The sequence below is a fragment of the Corapipo altera genome, unplaced genomic scaffold, assembly GCF_003945725.1.
Source record: "Corapipo altera isolate COAL_440 unplaced genomic scaffold, ASM394572v1 0, whole genome shotgun sequence".
NCBI lineage: Eukaryota > Metazoa > Chordata > Aves > Passeriformes > Pipridae > Corapipo > Corapipo altera.
The window spans coordinates 36,308,769-36,336,455 of NW_020884872.1; positions in this window are offsets into that span (position 1 = coordinate 36,308,769).

Below are 27,687 nucleotides of genomic sequence, written 5' to 3' on the forward strand. Positions count from 1 at the left end.
GCTCCAACTGAAATTAGATTTATCCCTTTTTGGGCCCGGACATGCAATATATTCTTAGGTTTAATATTAAAAACTACTACACTCTTAATTGAGCAGTTTTAATTCCTTCATGTTATCTGTTCCTTACCCTGTTTAAAAACTCTTGAAAGAAAATTAAGTCTTTAATTGAATACTTTGATAACTGTTTCAGGAAATGTGAGAAAACAGTCTCCTTCTACACCACCCCTCATATATAATTCTATGTTGTTCAGTCTGATCAGTAACCAGTTTACTGGTATATGATTTATGTCTTACATGATATGATCTCTCATCTGAAGCATTTATATTTGCAAATATTTGTTTTAATGATTCAAGAATCCAGGTCACATCTGTATGAAGCTTGCTAAACTTCTGGTGTGTGGCAAGCAGGGAAGTCATTCAGGGGGATGATGAACCATATACAGAGGTGTATGTGGCAATGGAAATGGAACATTCTGCCTCTCTGAGAGCTGTATTGAAAATGTTGTTCTAAAATACTCGAAATCATCTTCTCAGCTAATGTCAGCCTATGGGTGACTATCCATGCCCTCATATATATTCTCCCTTATCAGGCGACTACAGCTGGGTCCTGGGTACAACAGCACAGTCCAGATATGAGGTCTATGCTAATGATCTGGTAACACACAAACACAATATCTTTACAGGAATTGCCAATAAACATGACTGATTCCCTCAGTGGAAGGTGGAGTAATAAAATGTCTCTCACCTAGCATGTTAAAGCATACACAGGGAGTTAAACAGAACTTTAAATTGTGGTTGGAGGAAAACAACCAGTGCAATTATCCATCTGTTGATGGAAAGACTTGGAAAGTCTTAAACTGCTGAGAAGGCAATTAATGAATAGTCATCTGATTGTTATTATTATTTCAGGTCTTTATCTTTTCCTGTTCTGTAGGAAGATGTCATTCATAAGTCTCTCATTTCTTTTTTTTTTTTTTATTCTCCTGCTACCATTAGGCAATTTCTTTTTTGTTATTCCAAACTTCAGTCTATTGACATCAGAGGATGGCTTGTTTCAATGAAAATAAACCCTCACTCTTCAAAACAAAAAGGCATTTTAGGGTGTGATACAAGAAAAGGTTAGAGAATATTACAGCAGCATCAAAGGCTAGAGCACTACCTGCCTGCGTTTGTGAAAACAGTGAGTTCAATTAATGAAATGATTCAACCAAACACCACCACACAAACATCCAACTTGCAAAGTTTTATTATATAGTTATGGATATCACTATCGGTGTTCTTTCTATATTGTGGCATCACCAAAAATATGATAAGTATGTAAGAGAGGTATATTTTGTTCTCAGAGGGTTTTAAGTCAAGTGACAGATACATCACAGTGATCAACAGCTAAAACAACAGGTGGAGAAAACAGCAGAATGGGAAGAACATAATTCCAAAAGGAATTTCAGGTAGTTCTATGACTCTTTGTGCAGATACCTTGTTCCATAGTATATATGGTATTTGTAGGGTTTTTATCATGATGGTCAAAAGTTGAGTTTATCATGACCAAGGCTGTGGTTTAGATGTGAGTCTGAGGTGTTCAGAGTATGCTACCTGCTTAAAACCAGACAGTACAATAGGAAGGAGATTATAGAGCATTAGACTAATGAGGACACTTAGATATGAGATGTCCAACCGCAAGGTTTTGTGTCAGACAAGACAGAGTACCCACTTTACTCCAGGTCATCAACATCACAGGGACATAGGCTAGCCACTGGCTATAGATCCTTTCAGAGTGGCACTTGTTCTCTCTCTCTCCTTCTCAGTCTTCCTGTACTTTTACTGTTCCTGTATTTGCCAGCCAGAGCCTTTACAGTGCTTTCTAAATTAGGTTTTTTCTCTTGCCAGTTTCTTTATGCAAAATTTAAGCTTTATGTTTGAGTACACTTCTCCACAGATTCAGAGAGACTTTCTGTATGCATATAGGTTGTAACATTACTTTTGTTTTCTATTCTCCACTAAGTTATTTATTTCTTCCTAGGTCACTTAGGTTTCTAAAATTCCTAGTCTACCTGAACCCTGGTTCTCTCTGTGAGATGGTATTAAAAGCTGAAAAATATGTACTTGCCTTGGTTCTTCACACTTAATACATGGGACTTCCTTCTACTATCTGTCGGAGATGACTAAATGTTAATGTTGCTTTTTCCAAGTGTGAAACTGAAGGTAAGAGTGGTATCTGTCACACCTGAAACATGTGAGCCTGAATCAGAATTTTGGAATGTGAGATTCTGAACTCCTATAAAAAACCAAGGCATTTACATCTGTTCAGTTTTATGACTTCACTCTGAAGGTCTTTTGTCCTACCCGTCTCCTGTATTTTCAACCAGGTATCTTCCAAAAGAAGATTCTATGCTGGCATAGTTATGAGCAAAGAATACTAGAAAGACTTGAGGGAATGTCTTGGAGATTGATGTCCATTTGAGAATACTTTGACTGATCCTTATTTCTTAAGAAATACCCTCTGATGAGGTAATTTCTGTTTTAAAAAGGAAATGTGATTTAAAAACAACCAGTCCATGATAACACGAATAACGATTTGTGGGTTTATTCATATGCCTTCAGTTTTTAAGAAATAACATTCAATTTTGTCTGTTCCGTGATGTTTTATTTTGCTAATTATGCTTGTTCTTGATACTTGTCAAAAAGAAGTAATGAGATATCGATACTAGTGTTTGCTGATAAATAACTTTGTAAAACCAAGCTTATGGTTAACTTAAGTTGATAAGCAATCACACGGTTTTCATGTTTAAAGCTAAATGCAAAAATAACTGTTTTCCAGGATGAGTACTAGGAGTGCAAATCTGTCACTCTTGATCTGACCGTTGTCTACGTTACTTTTTTTTTTGTTGCCAGCTCTTTGAAAAACTCTCTGAGGAGGCATCATCAGAAATTTCCTATTTGCTTAGGAATCGATCCAAGTGTAAAAGTTTCCACTGTGTTAGATGTTGATTTCATTAGAGATTCCCTTACAGTATTTTGCTATGCACTAATGTAGAGTAGCAAAGCAACAATACAAAGCAAAATACTCTAGGTTTCATATAATTTGACAAGGGTTTATTTGTTCTGCCTGCATTATGAAAGAGGTACAATTTTTGTCTTTATATTTTAAAATTTGTTGCATTTTGGCAAATTTAATAGTTGTGGTGAGATGACCTTGGCTGACTGCCACGTGCCTACTAACACATTCGATCACTCCCCTTTCTCAATAGGATAGGGGAGAAAATATGATAAGCTTGAGGATTGAGATAATGACAGGGAGATCACTTACTAATTGCAATCACAGGCAAAACAGACTCGACTCAGGGAAATAATTTAATTTATTGCCAAATTATTGTAACAGAGTAGGATAGTGAGAGGTGAGAACAAAATTAAAAATACCTTCCCTGTCTCAGCATGTGGTCTCCTTATGGGATACAGACCTTCAAGATGTGCTCCAGCATGGGTCCTTTCCACATCTGACAGTCCTTCAGGGATGGACTGCTCTAGCATGAGTCTTCCATCGGGTCACAGGTCCTGCCAGAAAACCTACTCCTATGTTAGATCTTCTCAACAGGACCCAGTTCCTGACATGAGTCTGCTCCCGACAGGGCTCTCCACAGGTGTCATCTTCCTTCAGGGAACATTCACCTGCTCCAGTGTGGGGTCCTCCATGGGCTGCAGAGGGACAGCCTGCCTCACCAGGTGGTCTATACCACCACCTGTGAGGGAATCTCTGCTCAGGTGCCTGAAGCACCTTCTCCCCCTACTTTCTCATGACCCTGGTGTCTGCAGGGCTGTTTTGCTTACATTTTCTCACTCCTCTCTCCCAGCTGCTCTGTGGTGGTTTTCACCCTCTCTGAAATATATCACAGAAGCACTATCATTGGGCTCAGACTGTGCCTGGTTTTGGCCAGTGGTAGGTCCATCCTGGAGCAGATTGAAACTGACTCTGTTGGACAGGGAGGCAGCTTCTAGTGCCCTCTCACAGAAGACACCCCTGCGGTCCTCTCCCTTCCAAAACCTTGCCATGTAAACCCAATACAGCAACATATCTTTACCCTTGTTTCATTAGCTAGAAGAGATGAGATAACTAAAAAGTCATCCTAAAGGAAAGGTCTGAACCAATCAAATATTTAAAATCATTACCTAAGAATTATGACCTGTCTTTAGGACTGACAGGGAAATAGATGCACAAATTATGATTTTCCAGAAACATATGGAAGAGGCAGCTGAAAAGTTTTGAATTTTCTGGCAACTTCAGAACCTTCCACATCTGGACTTGTCTAAGGGAATCTCCACTTGGTGGAAAGGTGTTACCCGACTGTAGCACTTGATCCAAGCTTCACTGTCATCCCAGAAACATTCAGGATCCTTATTTATCTCATTTGACAGTATTTAACAGTGGTACTTTGTCAGCAAAATGCTATATATTGTACTTTGCTTATACTTTATCCTTTTCCTTGACACTGAAAAGGTACAAAGTACAGGAATCGTAACTTGTTTACTATTATCTATGGCCTTACAGGAAGGCAAAAGGTGCGAATTTCAGAAATAGTAGTATACTGATCTTAATGTTGTCTATTACATGATTCTGTAGATTTGTGTGTCTGTCTATGTATGCATACATACATATATACATACACACACACACATAAATTCATATATGTACACATAGGAAAACAGAATTCTGTTTTTTGTAATTGTGTTTTAAAAATATAACACTCATTATACCTAGCTAAAGAAAAAAAAATCTGTTTAAAAATCTACCCATGGACCATTTAATGTTATTTTGTACATTCTATTTTACAAGGTGACTTTGAAGCAATTTTACTGGACAGAGATTTTACATTTTAAGTGCGTACAGTTCACAATCAGAAGACACATTTTACATTTTTATGTGGGCACAGAATCCCTAATGTAACAGCTAGTATCATTGGTAAATTATTTCTTTGTGCTGTATATGCCAAGCTACAGACATATAAATGCAAAGTGTGTACACATTCTGTTAAAAACATTTTCATTACTGAATGTAAATTGCATTATTTTTACAATGCTCATTCTTCAGTTTTTGTGCAAAGACCAAGCAAATCCAGACTCCTTTTTCCCCACTATGTCCTTTTAAATTGGTCATGTTTTTAAGTGCAGCATTTTATACTGAATATTGCTATTCTGGAAGAAATTATGAAGAAAGCATAAGGCATTATTTGAATTTACTGTCAAAGAGCTGGCAATAAAGGTAAAGAATCTTGCTGTTGTGAAATGTTTCTGGGTTTGTTTGTTAAGATTTCCCTGAAAGTAGTTAGTTTGCATTAGGTATGACTACCCCTTCTATGTTTCTGCACTCGCTTATGCTCTTAAAGCCTTTTGATTCTAACTTGTTTGTATCATCATTCTCTCTGGCAGTATAGTGTACCTGAAACCTATTTTTATAGTAGCCTTTAAGCTGTATCATACACTACCAAGGGAATCTACGCTGGGCATGAAGTACAGATTCTGTGGTGAGGTTTGTGAATGATGGCTCTAGGTTGTTCCCTAAGCCAGCCAGCTCTTATGATGATACTCCTCAGTGTCATGGGGAGCTTTGTGAAGGAATGGGACTGACTTACCTAACTTTCCAGATGGGAGCAGAAGATTTGCACATTGGATGTATGTCAGTTATACATCATTTAAATTTCCTTCTTTGAATCATTGCTTTAGTTTGTCACAGCTATTGACAGCTGCTATCTGATCAGACTGCTGGTGCCAGTAGTATCTTGGCAACCGCACAAAAATAGCTTTTCCCCCCTTGTGAGTAAGACCAGTCTACACCGACAAACTAGAAACATGTTAAGACAAAATAAACTGATATTTTGGGCCAGATTTTCAGCGTTACAACTGTGCTGCAGATGATTATTATACTGTCCAAACCAGCTGATGGATGATTCCTCCAGAATGGGAGAAAACAACTTCAAAATGCTGTATTTTTCACTGTGCCTTTTTTGTTAGGTAAAGGCATAAGAGGAGGCTGTTCTTTAGGGGAACCCACAGCCAACAGGATGAGATTTTAGCTGGTTGCTCATGGCTGGCTCCAGATAGGAGAAAGAAGTTTCAGCTAAGCCTTGACTGGCTTGGGAGTGTTTCAAGAAAAAGCTGGGAGAACTCTAGCAGAGGTACCTTGGTCCTCCTTTTGGGAGATCTTCTAAGCTGAAGGGTTCTCTCTTGTCCCTCCCTATGGAAAGTATCACCTTGGCTACTCCCTGACAGGAGGAATTGTTTGTGATGGCCTCTTCTGTCCCTGCTTTGGATCTTTCCTTTGCAGTATGTTAGTGTGGGACTACCTTCCCTTCTGTGCTTCATGCAGACAGGGCACACAGCCTGGGAAGCGCAGACCTCACATTGGTCTCCTGCCTAGCCCCCAGTCCCTAAGGAACCAGATGTGTGGCACTGGTTGATTACACACAGATTTTCCCATGATTTCCTAACCACCTCAACCCCTCACCTCTAGCTGGGTGAGTGCCATATCTGCTGTGATCAGATTATTCCTTGGCTTCTGCAAACCCACAATCACATAAGTTGGAACACTCTGAGGCATTGTCCCTACCCAGGTTGGTGTAAGAGATGTATCAGGCATTCTGCTATTGCTGCTTATGTTCCTGGGGCCACAGATTTGGGAGTCACTTCTCTGGAAAAAAAAGTGTAGTCTCTTGAGTGGACTTGTAGAGAGCACTGGAAAAGGCCTGGGCTTTCATGCATTAAGGCAACAAGGTATGACTGAAAGTCAGAATTTACTGTATGCAACGAATTTATCTTAAAGCTGCCAACTAATTAAACTTAATTAGGATTTGATTTCATGTCATGGTGATTACCTGTTACTTAACCCAAGGGAAAGGCTTACCTTTATTTTTCTCATGGGATAAAAAAATAAGGTCTCTGCACTTCTGTGGGAGAGGTGAACTACTTTCACACTTCCTCTTTCTCTTTTGGGCATAGAGATGTCTAAATATGTGAAAATGTTTTCAGAAATGTCTACATGTAAATCCACTTCTTTTCAAAATTTTCTCTCTTTGATAGGACTAAATTGCTTCAGTCCTGAAACCTCGATTAGGTCTTGCCAGGTATCCTGCTGAGAGTTTGCATGCACATTCATTATGTTTTGTTAACTCTAATCGAATCTGTATGGCAAACCAAAACTACACATAACATTTTATTCAGCTTATTTTCCCTTTGACTCTAATTTTAATTCTAATGCCCGAAAAACTTCTGTTCCTGAGACCCTGAAGTATATCTATTTGAAAGTGGAATACTCTCCCTGGAGAGGTTGTAAAAGTGGTATCAGCTGACTGATTTAAAATCAGATCGGACTAAACTCTCAGAAATATACTTTAGAGAATTAATTTGCATTTGGGATGGCTAAGAATGACCTCTATATCATTCCTATGTCTGCTTTCTGCTATTCTTCAATTTCCCATGTTCACTGTTCTAGCTTTTCAGGCACAGGAAAATATTTATTTTAAATGTAAAATAAAGCATTTCTACCTTTTCCTTTTCTTTTTTTTTTTTTTTTTTTTAATTATTATGTTTTTTTCACTTTAGGAAAAGTAATTTCATCCACGGAAGAAGATCTGTTTATTTCCTTCACGTGCTAATTTCTTCAAATCTTAAAAAAGTAGTTCCTCAATGTGTGGATTTTCCTTTTGTTGTGTTTTGCAGATTTACTCCAAAGCATAAACATCACTATGGGTATTAAAATGATTTTATGCTTTCTTAGAAAAAAAAAAAATCCAGGATGCATATATTAATTTTTCACTAATGGATCAGAAGACTGAGGGAAATTGGGTGACGAGAAAACTTATTTCCTGACTGAGATTATTCATTACCAGTACTGTATAGATAAAAAAATCACTCTACAAAGAAGAATGATTCTGTTTGATGTATTGTTACTTCTCTTTATACATATTAGAGTATACATAGCAATGACCCTTCCAAAACTAAGCAGAAGGAAACTTTTCACACAGTGAGCATAATTCACAAACTAGTGACACTGTAAATATGATTAGGCTTTAATTTATGTTGATTTTAGTATTATCTGTAATTGCTTCCCCGGAGGGCAAAGTTTATCTCAAATTGAGTTCAAATGTAAAAAATGAGGAAAAGTCAACAAGGAAACCATGACCCTAGGCCTCAGTTCTATTCTTGTTGAAGTCAGCAAAAAGAGATTGGAACTGATCTTTGTGTTCCAAGACCATGCAAAACAGTGCGACTGGTGAGTTAGACAGACCTATGTGGTTTTAACAATCTTACCTTTCTCCCAGAGACTGAATTCAGAATGTAATAAGAGAATAAACAAATTCCTCCACAAAATGTAAATGTACAAAGGATATTACCAAACTCTTTCATGTATTATTTTTTTTCCTAGGCCCAGTTAACATTACTACCTTTGACATCCAAAAGAATCAACTACCTTAAGATGTGTAGCTGTTGAACGTGCTTAATTAACTTGCACCCGAGTATTGCCAACTGGTACACCCACAGCAAAAGCAGCCAGTCCAGTTGAAAAACAGTCAGATGGCAATGATATGACAGCATAGTAAGATAAGGCTTAGAGCTGCGGTCCCAGGACCCAGTTCTCTTAAAAACAAAAAAAATATATATATATGTGCACTAAGGTTTATGGGCTACTTACACTGTTGCCATAGTACCTAAGATGTGTCTGAGGGAGAAAAGCCTTAGAAGTTTCTGGCAAGCTGATGAGACTCCTAATGGTAAATGCTAGGATTTAAGTTTATGCCTTCCATTAGTTCAGACATTCACCACACAGCTAAATTCTTATGCTGAACTTTACCCTTTCTGTTTGAATATTTATTTGGTGGTTAAGAGTTTTGTGAAGTATATACACAGATACCATGGCATACAGTGCTGTCCTTTTCTCCCTTTGTTCTACTAATATGTTCCAGGCCTATTTAAAGGCTACAGTAGGCCCAGTGCAGAGCTAAGCAGAACATAAGAGTTCTGCATCCACTAAACATCTCTATAAACAAAATCCATGAATTTGTATATTTCCAGGACACTGCTTCTGTTCACTGAAATGTAATGTGGGGTACAAATAGCTGGGTCTAGTTCCTCTTTGCAAAACAAAATCCCTTCCAAAGATCAGTATATGAATTCTGAGATTCAAACTATTGGCTTTACTACATCATATTGTTATTTTCTGTGGTTATGAATGCAATTGAGGGACAGAAAACAAAGGAAAAAAGAAAGGAAGCATAATAACATTTTACCATTTAGCTCTTCAGAACCCAGCTATGGATAGTTTTTATTTCCCCAGGTGTGATAAGAAGTGACTTCCAGTTTTGAGAAATGTATCATGGATTTTGTTAGGGTACTCACAGACTGGTTTCATTTAGGATGAGTTCATATTAGTGCAAGTCTGGCATTTGCCCATTGCACTGTTGTGCTGGAGGTCTGATATCCCGTTTTTGAAATGTCTAAGCTGTTTCTTTTAGGACAAAACAGTATTAGAATAACCTATTGGTTTGGGATTTTTGTTTGTTTGTTTTTCCCTTGCATTATACCTTACATGAAACTGGGTTACTTCCAAAGGAAAAAGTTTGAGTTTTTAAGGAACCAATATATAAACAGGATTTGTTTGCATGTAAGTTCCATGTCCAGTAAATTTGAACAATAAAAAAGTATGTTTGCACCTCTAGATCAGAAGGTACCTTGATTTGTTTATCCTAGGCTGTTGAAGAACACCACAAATGTTCTGCTTCACCATAAAATTCTGGATATAAATCCAACCTTTCCCAAAATACAGGAATATATATATATCTACTTTTTTTTTTTTTTTTTTTTTTTTTTTTTTGTGCTAGATTCATTGTTACTTCTGGATCGAAGAGTTGTTAAGTTGAAACAACAGGGAGAAAAGTTCAGGATGTGCCTTCACAGATAGAAAATTTCACTGACACAGATTTGTTGCACACCTGGATGCACGTTAGTTGTTGTAAGAGCACTAAGATGATGTTGAGCATGAGCTGGCAAGACCTGTGAGATTTGAAGTACCTCAAGCACCATGCAGAGATCATGGAATCACACAGAATCAATTAGGCTGGAAAAGACCTCTCAGATCATCGAGTCCAACCCATGACCTGACATCACCCTGTTGACTAGACCATACCATTTAGTGCTAAGTCTAGCCTTTCCTTAAACACCTCCAGGTGGTGACACTACCACTTCCCTGAGCAGCCCATTCTAATGTCTGACCACCCTTTCTGGGAGAAATTTCTAGGAATAAATTCTTCCTAATGACCAACCTAAACCTCCTCTGGCACAGTTTAGTGCTGTGTCCTCTTGTCCTGTCACTAGTTGCCTGGGAGAAGAGGCTGACCTCCACCTGGCTACAACTTCCTTTCAGGGGGATAGAGATTTACTGTGGAGTCTCTGGGCACTTGGCTTTCCTGCCTCCATACCACAAGCCTGAGCAACCTGTTCTCCAGTGCCACACAGCATTATTCTGTATGTGACCAGCTCTATAAGCAAACAGGGCAGATGCATTTCTCTGCATCGCTCCACAGACATCTCCTTAGGACCTTCTTTTGCCAAGGCCTTCCTCAGATAAACTTAATCCATTTAGTAAATTTGCTCTGCAAAGTTGCTATAACTTGTACATGTGAAAATTCTTTTCACATTGCCCAAAGTTTCATCTCCAATTCGTGGTGAAGGGAACAGACACAGTAAAGAGGACAGACCCATTCTATTTGCAGCAGCTGGACATTGGACTTTATGGTGTTCCCATGGTGCATATTAGTGAAAGGGAGGATGTTTCCTGAAGAGGAACAGGCAGTCAATCTTGAAGCTGGCATGATTTGCGAGACAAGAAGCTGTGCAGGTGTGGGAACACAGAAAGCTCTCTGCTGAGCTGAAGTTCTGTGAACTCTCTATAATGGATTTAAGTATTGATCTTGGAGTATTTATTCATCTTTGGGCTTTCACTGAGCTGTCAGGTTTCATCTGAATTAACAAGTAAAATTTCTGACCAGCAGTGGTATGATTTTTTCATGTGCCACAACAACTTTTTTTGCTCAAGCCTCTCTTTGTGCCTTGCTTCCTGCCAGGTTCCGATGAAGATTTTGGAAATTTTTTTTATCGCTCTTTTATTTTTTTACCTTTTGTTTTGAAAATATATTAATTCATGCTTAAATCCACAGAAATAAGAGGTCTCTAAATAAATTCTCCTAAGGATCTCTAAGTGTTATCCCCTGTGGTTGACACATCAACACTCAGAGTCCCATGCGACTATATAGCCTACATACTAAAGCAGTGCTCTAGATCTGAGGCCAGATTCTGGCTATTAGTACATACTGGCTAATCCACAGCCCATAATATAAGGAAATGTAGAAGTGGGTCGCACAGACTCTGGCTCTTTGAAGTGTTACAGAGATGATGTTTCACAAGTTTTTTATGACCATACCATAAAAGAATTTTATACAGTAAGATGTAGAAGCCAGGAAATAAATCTGTAAGAATATTTATTCATGATCAACTTTGGAATGGACAGTGCCTTTTACAGATAACTTATTTTATGTAAATTTTTTTTTTAATTTTTTTAATTTTTATTGGTTTTTTGGTTGGTTGGTTGGTTGGTTGGTTTGGTGTGGAGTTTTTTAAGAAAAGATAGAAAGGAGAAAGATCAAGGGGTCTGGACAGGAGCATGTGAATTAAAAGAGACCACACTTTTATTTAACGGAGTGAATTCTGATCCTCTCTACAGGTAGATAGTTTGTAAAACAAACTAACTCTCTGTTGATGCCTGTGCAGCGTATTGTGTCCCTGTATTTCATGTTGTACTTTAAAATACAAAAAAGCAAGCATCCACTGTCAGACACAACTGTTAAGGCAGAAATAAATGGTTTTCCTCAGTGTCTTAAAAGCCATTCAGATGACTCTAAAGTGCACTGAGCAAGACATTCCCAAGGAACTATCAAAACATTATGATTCCCTTAATGTGACCTTCTCCTTGTATCAAAAGGATATTTTTGGTTAAAATGAATTTAGTTTGTTACATGCACATCAGTATTTCTATTTGTAGTTATAATCTAGTGAAAATGACAGTTTCTTTTTGTGGGAATTGTCAAAATGTGACAAATCATCCTTAAAAACTGAATTTAATCTCTGTGTATTAATTTAGTGTCAGCCACGTTTATCTTACATTAATACTTTATCCTCAGAATTCAGTTTTGCAACTTGCAAGAGGAAAAATAAAGCTAATGAGAAGTAATCATCAAATATTTGCCATTTCCTTTTTTTCTTTCCATTATCATTAGCTAGAATTTATATTATATACTTTTGATGTGCAATCTAATTACTTAAATTGCTCAAGATATGTTCCAGCCTTTTGGGGAAGTTATATAATGGTTGGTTTTGCTCAACCTTGCTTTTCTTCCCATTGCGTTTTATTTTTCAGTCTGACCACAAAAGTACTGAAATTTGTAGAAAATTATCGTTTAGATATTTGTGTACTTAACCTTGAAGCTATTAATGACCGTAAATAAATAGAACTCCTATTCTTTTTATAACAAAATATTTATCTGTGGGTTCAGAAAAGAGCCAGAATATTTGAGGAAAATGTAGTAGGCATATTATATATACCTATCCACAACATTGTTCATGATTATACACATATATACGCATACTTATATGGTCTAGCTCCAGCCTACATAATTCTACTTTCTTGAACAGCGAGGAGAATAAAATTACAAACATAGAGAATAATTTTCTGTAGTTCTAGAAGATTCCTCAGTGTACTGTTAAACTACAGTTGTAGCCATGTTCCCTTCCAAAGTCATTATCAGTATTACTGGGTGAAAGATATTGTATGCATATTAAAATATTTTGATAAAGGAGAAATGGTAGCTTTCAGTCTGAAAGGAAGCCAATATGGAGGAATACTTACAAGGTGTGTTAGGGTAGTGAGACAAAGACTGAAAGAGAACAATAGTTACCAAATGCTATACTAAAGTTGGGAGAAAAAATGAGCTCAGGCCACATGTAGGTCCCAATTGAGCAAAATACTACCAAATATTGAAGAAAAGATTACCAATTTAATTTTATTGAGATAAAAATGGGATTTTCCCTTACCAGAAACATCATGCTCTCTGTAAGTATTCTGCTGAAAACGTATGTTTTTCCCTGCCATGAAGTACCTCATCACGGTACTGCTTCTTATGTATGCTATATAAGACTGTAAGTAAACACAGATTCCAGAAAAAGATCTTGTCTTTGACATTTGCATAAAACAAAAATATACTGCCTTGGCATGTTGAGAAGTTAGCAGAAACCGACAAAGTATGAATTCATTTTGCCCACTGTTATAAACAGTAGTTATTTAAATCCTTTAAGATATTCAACTGGATCTGTCCTTCATGAGTCTGTACCTCTTAAATATGAGAATAATCCTCTGGGCTAAGCTCACAAAAGGATTTTGATATTAGAATGACTAATACTTAGAAATCCTGCTACCTACTGGAATTATACCTTGCTCCACACATGGCATATGTTACAATTCAGGCTCCTGAGAACCGGCATCACAAACTCCATAGTAAAATATGAAGCAACCTAGGGTAGCCGATAGGAAATTCATGAAGACTTGAGTTATCTCTGGGTGTCATTTTATATTTGTATAGATATGTCTTTGCATGTTTAAGTGAGGCCTGTGGGTTTTTTTGTAGAAGAAAAATTGAGACACTGATGGAGCCCCTCTAACTCTCTAGTCCTGCAACAATCAAGAGATTCAGGATGAAAGATATTCATGTTGAAATTTTTATTCCTCTGCCTGAATTAGGATTTCTATCTAAGTATCTCATTTGACACCTAGATGTTTTAATCCCTTAAAGCTAATAGCTATATAGAGGTCTCTTTCACACTCTTCTGCTAAAAGCATATGCTTTGCAGAAAATAAATCAAATATTAATTGGAGCAATGCCCAGATCCTGTTTGGAAAAAAGTAACTACAAGGCTATAAACTCATTCTCCTATTTGCACTGTACGTTTAAATAACTTACTGAAATAAAACAAAAGGGTTCAATGAAAACAATCCATTTTGTCGGCGAAGTAGGATTACTGGCTCAAATGCTTATGGTAGTGCAGGTGGTAGTGCAAACTGGGCAAATTCTCTTACACTGGAAGCTAAATTCACATAATTACTACTGTGAATCCATGATAATTATGGATGACCATGCCAAAGCATGGGCAATGGTAACACTGAACACTACATCATCTCAAGTTTTTCACTCTCTGTGATCTGTAGGTTTCCTTACTTCAGATACCCATAAATGTAGTTTTCTCTGAGCAACTAGAGTGTTGAAAGAAGAACTGACTGCCTAGGAAAGCTTAAAAATAATTTAAAAGCACACTTGATCGTGTGTTACTTATCAGGTTTTCAATTGAGCTATCAACTTCAATAGCAAGGAAGCATCAAATTAAGTCAAGAGTCAGGCCTGTCTGAACAGAAACAATGTTCCCCTTCACAGAGAGGTGCAGGGTGACCACACTTTACCCTGGTCCAGGCTTGTGTGTCCCTTTCCCTCAGGACGTGGACTTTGCTCCACCATGTAGGTCCACCTGCTTGTGCCATTCACTTTTATTAATGACAGGTTGACCCAACATCTGAGGTAATCCCTTGACAAGCTTGGATCTGGTAATGACAGAGGACTAAACGAGCACTTTAATCTTTGGTTCACTGTAAAGTGTTTAGAAGCAAAGTAAAGGAGGCCAGTGAGGCTCTGGCCACACAGTTGTCCAGTCAATTCAACGAAAAACTAAGTCACTGTTAAAGTGTTAGGCGAATAGAAACTAAAGACTTAACTGTGCAAACAGTTTTAAAGCAAGGTAGTGGGATTAGGATTTGAGTGAAAAAACAAGTGGAATATTTTTATAAAAGGTACTTGACTAAACATTTCTGTATCTGACAATAAATACTTCAAGTATGTCATAAAAGACCAAAAAATTTTTTTTATGCAAGTGTCTTGCTGAGGGCGAGAAATTTCAGATATTTCAGATTGTTTTCTTCAAAAGGTTTGAAAGGGTCAGTAAATAGAAGCAGAGCTGTAATGAATCTGTCTTTTCTCTGTTAACTGTCAATAGGCCAATACCACATTAACTCATTAGAGGATAACTGAGTCTCAGTGTGTCTGCATGGTTGAGGGTAGTTTATCCTTCTGGGGTCATATCTGCACCATGAAAAGAGGAAATTAAATGTAATAACTAAAATAATCATAATAGAATAAGGGAATGAACAGTGGGGTATAAACTAATAATAAGGAAATTCACAGGCCAGCTGCCCTCCAAGATACAATAGGGGCACATGAAGGAAGTGGTTCAGGAGGCATCCTGTTGGGCACAGATATTGGAAGTCAGCTTCAATTGCAAATTTCCTTGTTTGCATTAGCTCAAGTTGAAATTGAACTCTTCTTTGGAAGCAGGCATTCTTTTTTCTCAGTGAATTTCCTTGGTTTTGATGAACACTTAAAAGCAAGATTCTGTTTCCTCACTCAACAAAAAGAATAAAAGTAGATTTAATAATCAGTAATTCTGCATTTTATTACACTGTAGCTCATGGTACTCTAAATATATACTGATTTTTAGATCCAGTCTTCCTAGATCAATAGAACACATATATTTAACAAGAATTTTAATATTCAAACAAGTCATCTCACATCACGGGATTGTTTTAGAATATGATGTGTTTCTCTGTCTCCTTTGAAGACAAAAAAGGCACTACTCGCATTTAGATTTAGGAGAAAACAGGCTACAGACAACCTAATTAATTTGTAAAAAACTGCATAGAAATTCTAAATAAATTACATCAAATTTTCTTTAGGTTCCAGTACTTATTTCTTTACTGGAGAGGTTGTAATTTTATTTATTTGCAATATCTCCAGTAAAGAAAGAAATGTATTTTATTTTATTTATATTTTTTTTTATCTAGTCTAAACTGTATTTTGCCTATGTGTAATTAAAAAAAAATAAATTGCACACTTTAGTCTAGCTTATACTGGACAGTACCAGTAGCAGAGATTCTAAAGCAGTGATAATTTTTTTTCTCTTTTAACCTTGGACAGAACAAGACCATAAGAATTCAATCCAATCTGTGAAACGCAGGCACCAGATTTCACTGGCTTGGTTTAAGGTCTGTTTCTAAAGTAACTGTTGGAAATCTTCCAAAGGGCCTGTTACAGTCGGCTTACCAGTATAAGAGATCTTTGGCTACATCCTGATCATGTTTGGAAAATCAACTGAACTATTAGAACCATAATTAAACGCAACTGGCAAACCTTTCGGTGTTTAGCCATCACTCATTATGTTTTGAAATAATTTCTGTGGATCTGAGGATATTCTGGCTAAGGGTGGTGGTGGGAAAGGGAAGAATAGAACCTACATCTTATTAGTTAGCAGAGAAACTTTAATTCATGTGACTCTTAAAACAAGACATTCTGTAATATAATCTGCAGCTCATCTAAATAATGTAACATTGCTTATGATTATATCTCTGTGAAAATGTGAAGAGAGATTAATTAAACTGATAATTATTAGTTTGTATTGGCACTTAACCTGCTTCATAAGTTCCAATGCTGTTTCGTCAATATAGGATCACAACCCTGGCACACATCTTTTTTCCAGATACAGTTTTGGTAACAACATCAGAAAATTATTTAGAACAATATATTTGGTTTCTGTAACCAAGTATGACATCTTTTACTGTTTAATCCCTTGATATGCTTAGTATGTTTTTAATGACAGGCAAATTATACTATTTGTCAAAGTGTCCAACAGGAAACTGCCATTGTAACAACAGTTTCCCCAGCTTAGTGCCCTTCCTTGGAATTAGGCACATATCCATTCTGTTGCCTCCTCTGCTGTGCAAGGTGTTCTGAGTTTAAGGGGGAAAATCATACAAAAGATGACTGTTCTGTGTCAACATCTAGATTTTTATATCCTTTACACAATGTGACAAAATCTCAAAGGACACTACAGCTAAAACCACTCAAGTTTGAGAAATTGCTGTGTTTTCTTCACCTGCACCTATATTTGATTGTAGACTTTGGTAAGCATTTTGCTCTTGTGTACCTTGATTAAACATAAACCACCTTCTTTGTTTTATCTTCCCTAGGTCATATAAGATGACATGTTTGCAGGATTGCCAGTCCTGGTAATTTAAATGCCGTTAAACAAACTCAAAATGTAACTAAAATTACTTCCAAAAAAAAAGTTTTGAGCTTTTTTGGTTTTAGTTGTTTTTTAAACAGTCTTCCTTTCCTTTCTTGGTTTTAAGGTTTTAGGATTTACTGGCTCACACTCTTCTGTAAGATGATATTTGTTAGAAATTTAAAAACCAAGGGAGAAAAAAAAAAGACCACAAGAAAGTTGAATTTTTCATACAAGTGTCTGATCCCTGGCTGTAAGGAAAAAAAAGAAACAAAAGGCCTGTTTTCTCAGGATTTTCAGTGAAGAATTGAACACTAGTAAACCTGAGCTTGACAGTGGGAAAGACATATCTTTTTTTCTTGATGCACTTGAAGTGCTAAATACTATTTAATGAGTTGGGCTTTCTTGACTTTCAGGCTTATTTTAAACCTGATTGCCAGCTAGTTAATAGCTTGTGATTAACACAACTTGCCCTCCTATGAGGCTATAACATTACTCCCAACTTACCATTTAGCAATTACATAGTACTACTGCTTTGTAGAATATTTCTGATTTCTTTGAAGCTGTTTTCATTTACAGAACAGGGTACTCTCAAGTTTTTGGTTTGTCTCCTTCTTCCTTCTTCCCCAGCTTTCATTTTCATGTGCCTCTGATTCTGGCAGCACCGAGCTGCAGTGTTTTCCCTGAGGGTGCCTCTTTCTGATGCTACCTGTTTTCCCCAAACTGTTGTTCTCTGTGGGTGCTTGTTTGTGTGCTGTATGTGAAAGCAGAGAGATGATTTTGCCTCTGAACTCTCAAAGATGGTAGTTCCCTCATTCTTGGTTGCTGAGTATTTTTAACATTTGTGAACATTTATTTTCTCTCTCAGGGAGGATAGTACAAGCTTGCTGATGAGGAGGCTGGTTTTGGTGTAACTTGCAGAACCCTCTGGGTTAAATTGCCTGTGGGGTAGTCCGAGTTTGGTCATGCTTGCACATTGCCTGCTTCACCTATTATAGCATAACAAGACATATGGCCCAGGAGCTTCTTTTGAACTCCTACAAAAGCTGAGAGACATTGTGGTGCCATGTGGTAGCCAGGGAGGTGTCTTGTTTATCGGTGTGCTAGATACTGTTTGCCTGCACAAAGTCCAGAACCATTTCCAGGCTCTGGTGTAAAAGTGTTTTCACGCCCTTGTTTCATCCACTCCAGGATATCCCTCTATCACATTGAGAGATCATATATCATGAGGAGGATTTTCCAAACAGGTTTGCCACGCATTCACATGTTAAGGGTAAGTGCAATGAGCCTGAGGCTTCCAGGAAGCTACAGACTCTCTGTGCATGTGTTTCTCAGTAATTTTTACATCATATTTACAGTGTACACACAGACCATCTGTGCAACACATGCATAGTGGAACGGTTGGCCTCATTGCAAATGCACTGTAAAGTTGATACGTGCATGTGGAGTGGATATGTCCAGATTTTCTCCACTACTGCTCCGATTAGGTTGCCAGACATCCAGAAATCCTGAACAAATGTCAAAAATCTTTGAATTCCCTCTGGATATATGTTCCAGGCATTAAAAAAAGAGACGTGTTCAAGGGAATTGAAGCATATGGTAGTTTATCCGGCACAGACCACACTAAATGACTTAGTCACGTCTTGACAACAGAACACAGGAGGTCTGGGTCCAGACACACCTTCTGGCTGCATCCCAGTTTCCTAGTGGGACAAGACTTGGGTGATTACCAGCCCTTTGTGGATTTCAGGGTAAGGAAATCAAGCTATAGGGGTCACAGAGGAACTGCCATGTCATCCAAATAAACCCTTGATCTGTACAGTCAAGGGAGAAGAAATCCCACACAGTCTATGGATATTCTTAGTGCAGAAGTGAAGCTACAGTCTCACTCACATGATGTCCCAGCGAGGAGTTTATTACTCTCAGTTTTCCCATATGTTATGTACATAGCTGTAGAAATAAATAGTGCCTTCAATGAATGTGGCTTTGATATTTGGAGGATGTTTCTACTTAAAAAACAGAGAGATGGAGTACTCAGTTGCTGTAAGGGATGCTGGGCTGTTATTCATTTAGAGAGCACACAGTGAGCAGTTACAAATAAGCAGTTCAGTAAAAGAAACCAAACTATATAGAAAACACAGTGGGTTCAGACATTTGTCCTTTACTACATTTACTAAAGTGCCTGCAATTCCTGCTTTGAAACTGGCAAAAAACCCAGTAAATACTGGGGAAAGAAAAAGGTTATCTGCATTTATTTCATAAGTTATTTAAGTTTGGAGATTGTAAAGTGTGTGAAAAATGTATATATATTGCTTATTAAGATGTACCCATTACTGGGTTGGCAGTTTGAAAGTCAGAGAAGAAGCCATAGACTAGAAACATGGAAATGAAGACTTTTTATTTTAATCTTGATCTAATTAAGGAAAATATAAACATTATATATGTATATATATTTAATTTGTATTCACATCTCAAATATGAACCAGTCTTAAGTAGTCAGTAGAGATGAAAATTAATACCTTTTAAAGTAATAACAGAGAAAATAAAACAAAACACAAAAACATATTTTGTTTTTGTTTTTGTTTTTTTTTTAAAAATATAATTATACTCTTAAATATATCTTTAAATTTTCTTTGACCTATATATAGCTACATAGTCATGTGTTTTCCAGAACTGTATGGCCAGTGACCATGCAAATAGTGTTACACATGCCTGACTTAACACCTATGAAGAGTTCTATTGAAATCAAGTGCATGAAGGTAGTCACAGGAGTAACTCTTGGCAAGACTAAAGCCAGAATACTCTAACGTATTGCATATTGCTCTGGAAAAAACTCTTCAGACCTTATCCTACAAGTCTTATGCAGGCAAGTCCCCAGTTGATGTAAAATCAGATTTCTGCCTGATTGAGAATTGAAGTGCTCGAGTTCTTGATGATCCTCTAAAAGAAAATAAGCAAACCACATTTTTTGTCATTATTGCTTTTTAATTTCTCAACACAAAATATATATGATAGTGTTTGTGATTTGGATAATAGGGTAGATATCTACATTTGGCAAGTTTAATTTATTATAAGAAAAATTATTTTCCAGTGCACCGCTTAGAGTGGTAAGGGTCATTTTCAAATATTTTCATTATTGACTCTCAATGGAACAAGAATGTTATCTGAAAGATTTCCAACAAAAATAGCCTGAATCCTATAATTTTATTGACCTGATAATTGCAGTCACTGACTCAACATGACTGAGAAACCTGTCAGTCTTACTGACATTCTCAAAGTTTCAATGTGATTTTCATCTAGTCTCCTCAGTAAATCCTCATCTGAGAAGTGGCTGAGGAAAAATTCTTGCTTCCTTGATTCTCTCAATTTTGACCAGAATTTCCACTTCAATTTCCAGCGAAGTTCTATTGTTTTAAATTTTGCCTGCACTATTTTTCTTAGAGATATTATTTACTGCTAAATAACCATTTTTCATTCTCTAAATGTATTTTTCAAAATTTTATGTATCATGCTGTACAGTGAATTCTGATTACTGTTTGATATTACAAAATCTCAGGCCTGTAATTACCTGTATTTTGCACTTATAAAAGGAATAGAAAAGAATAAGAGCACAAAGTCCTAAAGTCCTTTCTTTGGTTCTGTTATACATAAATACCTTCCTTAGTATTTTATTTAGTACTACCTTTAAAAGTATATTTATATTAAGATTAAATCTTATAAATTATTTCAAAATGTGGATAAAATGCTATTATATCTTAGAAAATGAAGCAAAATTAAACAAACTTTTAAACCCCAGTTATATATGAGACTTACAACATCAATAAAAAACCAAAGAGGCTACAGCGAGACTGATAAAATGAAGCTATTATAAATGGTGTTAAAATCTGTTTTTATAAGCAGACCACACATGTTGATAAACATACAAATTATCTTTTGTGTTAGGGAAATATAGCTAGTGGTTCTTTTGGTAGGGAGAACAACAAGTACTTGTTAACCAAATTTTCCCCTTTCTAGGTATTTCCCTTGCCTGCAGAAGAGGTAAAGCAGTGAAACCAGTTCTCATTGAGACACAGTTAACCTGGAGGAGAATGCACACAACTTGTTCGGTATGTGGGAAAGAGATTTGGAGACAGTTAGATATGCACTAAAACTCTGCAGGTGGCATGGGAAGTCAAAATATTTTGTTTTAAAATAAGAAAACGAACAAAATGAAATTCAGGAACACAGCCCAGAATGTGACTTCCTGCACTGTCAAGATGAAAACCTTTAATTGTAGATGTTTTGGTTATGAGAATGAATTTAGAAATAAAACTTCAGACTGCAATTCTAGACCAAAAAAATGAGAGAGAGAAAGCATGCTAGCTCTCAACCAAAGCTGGATGTGTTAGTTCTAAATACAGAGAGGAGAGATTCCATTAGGTTTATCTGAATGGTCATTTGGTTTTGTGTACCAGATTATTTCATATTTTAAGGTGTGTTTTTGTTAAGAAGTGACTTTCACAGTTTTTTCATTCAGCTGACATGAACTTCCTATTCTCTTTTTTAATATTTAGGGTATTTGTCTAGAAGCTTACCAGGTGTGCATATGCAACAGGAGCAGGTGAAACTCCAACAAAAGCCTTTTATTTGGGGAAGCTATTTATTACTAGAGTGCTGAAAATATATTGTAGTTAGGCTTAAATAAGGACTGAACAAATAAGTTACAGCAAACAATTTATTCAACACACATATTACCATTGCTCCTACTCATGAATTGTCCAGGAACAGCTTGCAAAGCTCTCAAACTTAGTGCTTGGAGCTGCAAAAATAGCAGGAATGAGTAGCAGGAGACTAAGGGGAGACCTCATTGCAGTCTACAAAACTTCCTCACAAGAGGAAGGGGGGGATAGGGACCAATTCTTCTCTCTAGTGACCAGTGACAGTAACTGAGGGAATGGCATGTGTCTGGGAAGGTTTGGGTTGGATATTAGGAAAAGGTTCTTCACCTAGAAGGTGGTTGGTTGCTGGAACAGGCTCCTCAGGGAAGTAGTCACAGCACCAAGCCTGTCAGAGTTCATGAAGAGTTTAGATAACACCCTGAGGCACATGGTGTAATTCTTGGGGCCGTCCTGTGCAGGGCCAGGAGTTGGACTATGATGATGTTCACGGGTCCCTTCCAACTCTGGACATTCTATGATTCCATGAATTATATTCGAGCGAGTCTCGTCTCTGATATATGTAGGAGCACTGTACCACAAACATACAACAAGAACTTCGCATTTTGCTATTAACAGCACAAATTAACTCAAAATGTGAGTACTTGAGGGGAATATCTCCAAATATATTTTTCTCAAACTTAATTTTCCTTTTGACTCACTGTCAAAGGACAATCAGTTCTTGTCCTTGAGAGGGCAGTCTTCAGAGTTTCCTCAGCTTTCTAGATCAAGACTGTGGTCACACATGTTCATGTAGATGTATTGTGTAGATGTATATACATGTATCAAATAGATATAACATGTAGATGTCTCATGTAGATATCCATGTTCCCTCTGCTGAATGTAAAGATGGAAAAAAAGAAATAGTGAAAACAGGTCAGAGGATGAGAGATTCATAAAGGAACTAATTTCACATTGGCCAGCTATGTCTCAGTACATGATTTACAACCTGATCTAAGAATTCAGGCGTACTTCTGATCTGGTAATATAGGCACAATGCTCCAATATAACATTATTTAATCTCTTCACAAGCTCTGAATGGGGAGGATTCTTGCAGAAAAACAGATCAACAAGTTAGAGTTATTATTTGTAAGATGTTCAGAGATTTCCAGGTAAGGACCATTTGTGTTAGACAGTGGAGTGGTCTTTCTCAATCTGAAGTTTCATTCAAGTTTCAGTTACTTTTCTCAATTCATCACTGTATTTGATTTACCTTCACAGGTAGGCTCCAAGAAGAGTTAAGCCTTATATACAAAGGGCTAAATGCCTTTGTTGAGTCACTTCCCAGCCACTTCCAGGTCATCTTTTATACCTCTGTTCAGTATGATTTTACAGACTAAAATCCTATTGTGAAGGTAGACATTTGCAAACTTGCTTGAGAAATTGGATGTGTAATGAGAACCCTTTAAAAGGAAAGATTTACTGTTGATCAAAGTAGTTATAGATGAAGTGCGAAACCCTCCTCTGGGTTTGTGGATTTAAACCACATTTCCTAAGTATCATTAACTGTACAGACATGCTCACTCTTTTGCGGTCCTTCTCAGCAGATCCATGAATCCTGAGTGTGTTCCAGCACAGTGGTTCAGAGGAATGTCTGTGGCTGGAATAGCCTATAACCTAGTAGCTTGGGCAAATAGAGGTATGGAACATTTTCATTGCAAAACCTAGTGAGATATCTGCACTGCAGGCTATTACAGAAAGGGTGCTCTCACAGAAGTCACACTGTGGCAGTTTGCCTTTGTCTTTTATGAGAAGCTGGATCATATCTGCTTCAAAAGCACATACAGGTTGTTCAAAGTGAAATCCTATGACTGAAATACTAAATAATTGAAAGAAGACTTTTCTGTATTACTGTTCACTGATGGGACATTTTACAACTTTTGGTATTCTTAAGACTATGGAACATACCAGCAATTAACACAAAAGTAGTCAGTGGAATTAAATTGAGAGTAAGACAAAAGCTTTATTTTCTCATGATTGTAATGTTTTCATTTTTAGGTATCAGTGCAGAACACTTTAGTTGTGTTAAATGTTTTGCAATACAGAGGAGGCTAGAGCAATTCACCTCATGGACCCTCTGACCTTGGGATCTGTAGCACTTTGATGTTTAAATGATATTAAAACTCACACTAAATGAGAACTCTGATATGAACAATGGAAAATGGTATGTTTGTACCATCAGCCAACTGTCTACTTGTTATTCTAATCATAACAAAATGAAATATTTTATTTCTAAAGAGGAAATATTGAAGCTTGTTATATCATGTGCTTTATTTTTTTTTAGGAGTGTGTTAACTTGTCTTATGAAAGCAAAACAGTATATTGTACTTCAAGTTGAAAAAACAGAATGCTTGTGTAATGGTTGTCTTGGAAAGAAATCCCTCAGTCCCCAGATGAATAGTGAAATGCTGGAAAGAGACTACTGGTTAGTCATAAATATCTGATTTATATATATTATTCAAAATTTGCACGTTATCAGTAACAAAAAATAGCTTAAATGCAGCATACAACAAATTGAAGAACATATTTTTGTCTTTCTCTTTAAAAATTGGTTTGGCTAACAGATCTAATGTTGTCTATGGGAAAAATATGGATATTCCTATATGTATAGTTTTATTACTAGACTCAGTCAGAAAAATCCTTTCCCCATCTTATACAGAGAATTCTCCTTTACAATAGTCAAACTATATATATTAATGTAGTTTTATATTACTTATTAAATATATATAGCTCTGAAGCCTACTGGGACTATATGTTTGTCTAAAGCAATTCACAAACACACTAAAAAAGAAGAAACAAAAGTTAAAGCTATACAAAACCCTTGGCACCATATCCTAAATTCTGTGTTGTATTATATTTTTTCTTTAGTAAACATCACAGCTAAAAGGCCAAGTGTCTATTTTAACAAGCAGGCCCTAATATTTATTTATTTGTGTAGAAAACACATTAAATTACTATTTCTTTCTAGTGTGAAAACTTTTATTGCTACTTTCTTCATAATGTACTAGAATACTGCAAAAGATGAATACGAGATTGATGAAGTTAACTCATACATTTAATTATCACTTTAAGTAAAAAAATCTACACCTTATTGAGGTTTCTGAGAGTGAGAAGAAAAGTGGTTTTTTTTCTGAAAGTTAGCATCAGGTCAGGTCAGTAACTCGAGATGTTTAGTCATCAACTAGTTTGACTTGACTGGCAAGAATTTTCTTTACTGTGGGAAAGCCTAATCAAAAATCCAGATGTATGCAACCAGTTATAACACAAAGCTCAGTTATAGTGTAGTGGGAAGTGGGAAATTCACTTGTATTCAGGTAAGACAATTAGAGCTGCCTGCCAGGGTTTGGGGCTAGGAAGAGAAGTATGGAGATTAAAGGATCTTGAGAAATAGAAGTGTAAAGCTTCTGAGGAAAAAGTCTTCCATTGCTGTGGGAACTGGAGGTTAATTCAGAACTGGATGAGCCTCTTAAAGGCTGTAAAAATCGACAAGTATTTGGATAAGGAACTTAGCAATATGTCCCAAGGTAAGCAAAGAGAAAAAGTCACACTTATTTGTGGGTGTAAAGTGGGGAATACCACTGTCATGCTTTCACATTGAAAGAAAGGTGACATCTTGAAAAGGACCAAGGCTACACACAGAGCCCCTAAAATTGCACTAACATGTTTTAGGTTCCACTCCAGTGTGTTTGAAGCTTCTTAATGCAGCAGGCTGATATAATTTGGATTGTTGCTGGCAATATTTGAAAGATGCTTTCGCAACTGCAACATATTTAATTTAGTTAACTGCAATACAAGACATAGCAAAAGTAGTGTTGAAGAAATAAAGGACTTGTCTTCCAAAAGGAAGGACTTGGGGAGAACATACATGCTTTAAGCTGAACTGGTGATACAAAAAACTAATAAATGAACTGCTGTCAAGTAGTGCACCCGTCTGAAAGTTAAGTCCCTTTTACAGTTCCTTGAAAGTTTCCCATTGTTTAGGGATAGTAGTCCCTGTTTTATAGACTCGGTTTCTTTTTGGGTTTGTTTGTTTGTTCGTTTGGTGGTTTTTGTGGTTACTATCATAATTATCATAATATTTATTTATTTATTTATTTTAGTGCTGGTTAATAGAAAATATCTTGGCTAGTCTAGGACTCTAACCAAGAGATCTTTGGTCATCTTTGCTCCCTTATAGCTGTGAGGAAGCAAACCTCCTAACAATCTGCTGACCTCCAGATACATGTTCTTTTGGTAAGCCCATAAATTTTGCTCACTTTGATTTCACAAAGTAGAAAAAGGAAATTAATATTCTGTTGGGGAATATAACCTGGCAGTTAGAGAGAGAGAGAGATCCTTGAGTTTGAAACTCTGAAATAGTGAAGGGGAGTGAACAAAGTTCTTTCTTTTTCTGAAAGACTGTTATAGACCGTAAATAATTATATTAGTAATAATAAAAAAAAAAGCTCTGAAACCTGTCAGTTCCAGTCCATGCACTCATCAACTCCAGGTAGTGATTTGGAGGGTAATGTTTCTGCAAGCATTAATCCTATTTTAATTTGAACTGTGTCAAAACTTAGGTTTCTATTAAATATCCCTGAAATACATGTATTCACATCCTGTTCTTCTGTGTGCCTATATGAAAGATACGTTTCAGAATGAGATTATTTTGCTTCTTTATAATATGAATGGTTTTCTAGAATTAAGTCTCTGCCATTTAAGTCACCAAAATACAATTGACATGGTCCTTGGGAACAGGAGAACAGAGTGTAGAGAAATCCAGATTCAGTATAGCAGAGTTCCTCATTAAGGCTGGTTAGCTATGTGTTCGTCAAACCAAAGTGAATTCGGTACTATATCACCACTAATTCAGTGTGCTCTAGTAAGGTCCTGTTCATGCAAGCCTTCACTGTGAGACTGCCTATTTATCCTGGATTGTTGCCTTTTAAGCCCTTTAATTTTGCAGAGTGCCTGATGAACTCAGGGAAAGAAGTGTTACTGAAGTCTTGACTTGCAGGTCTTGGTTTTGCAAAGAGATGTATTATCACAAAGAACACTAGTACCTAAATTTAGGGTGTCAAAATACCCACCTGTGTCTGTTAGGCACTCAGGTGGAATTCAAAGCAAAGCATACTTGATGCCAATGCCTCTAACATCCATGAGGGCATCTTAGCAGTCTTGGTGAAGCTATGTGCAGTTTGAACCGCACCTGAAGTTAGTGTAGGGCAAACATGCCTGAAGCTTATGCACTACTATCCTTCCTTCCATGTTACACAACTCCATTTATGCTTTTCAAGGAACAATTGGAGCTCTCCTGTTAATGAATGTTTGATGGTAGTGCTGCCACCAGCTGTATATTTGAGCCAGTGCAGGGGTGACTACGCTTTGCAAGCTGCCCAAGAGCAGTACCATGATAAACCTGGGTACATCTCCAGTTACTGATCATGGCTACAAGAGGTAATGGGGCAAACACAACACGACTTTTATGAGAGCTTAAAGACAATCCAGCCCCACTCGGAGAGCACAAGAATGAACAGTCTGTTGTCTTCCACCCATGAAATTAGTCTGTGGGAGAACCCTGTTGTCGCTTTTGCCTATGTTGTATCATACTACTGGAAAGACCAAACAAATCATCCAACTGACATTATATTCTGCATCTGATGCTGACCAAAAGTTAACTTAGGGGAAAGCGCAAGAATCAATTAAACAGTGATATTTTCAGTCTATTCTGTACAAGTATCCAAATATTTCTGGCTCAGAGACTTACTGATCCAGAGGTAATTTTTAAACATTCAGTAACTTTCAGTGATTTGTAACC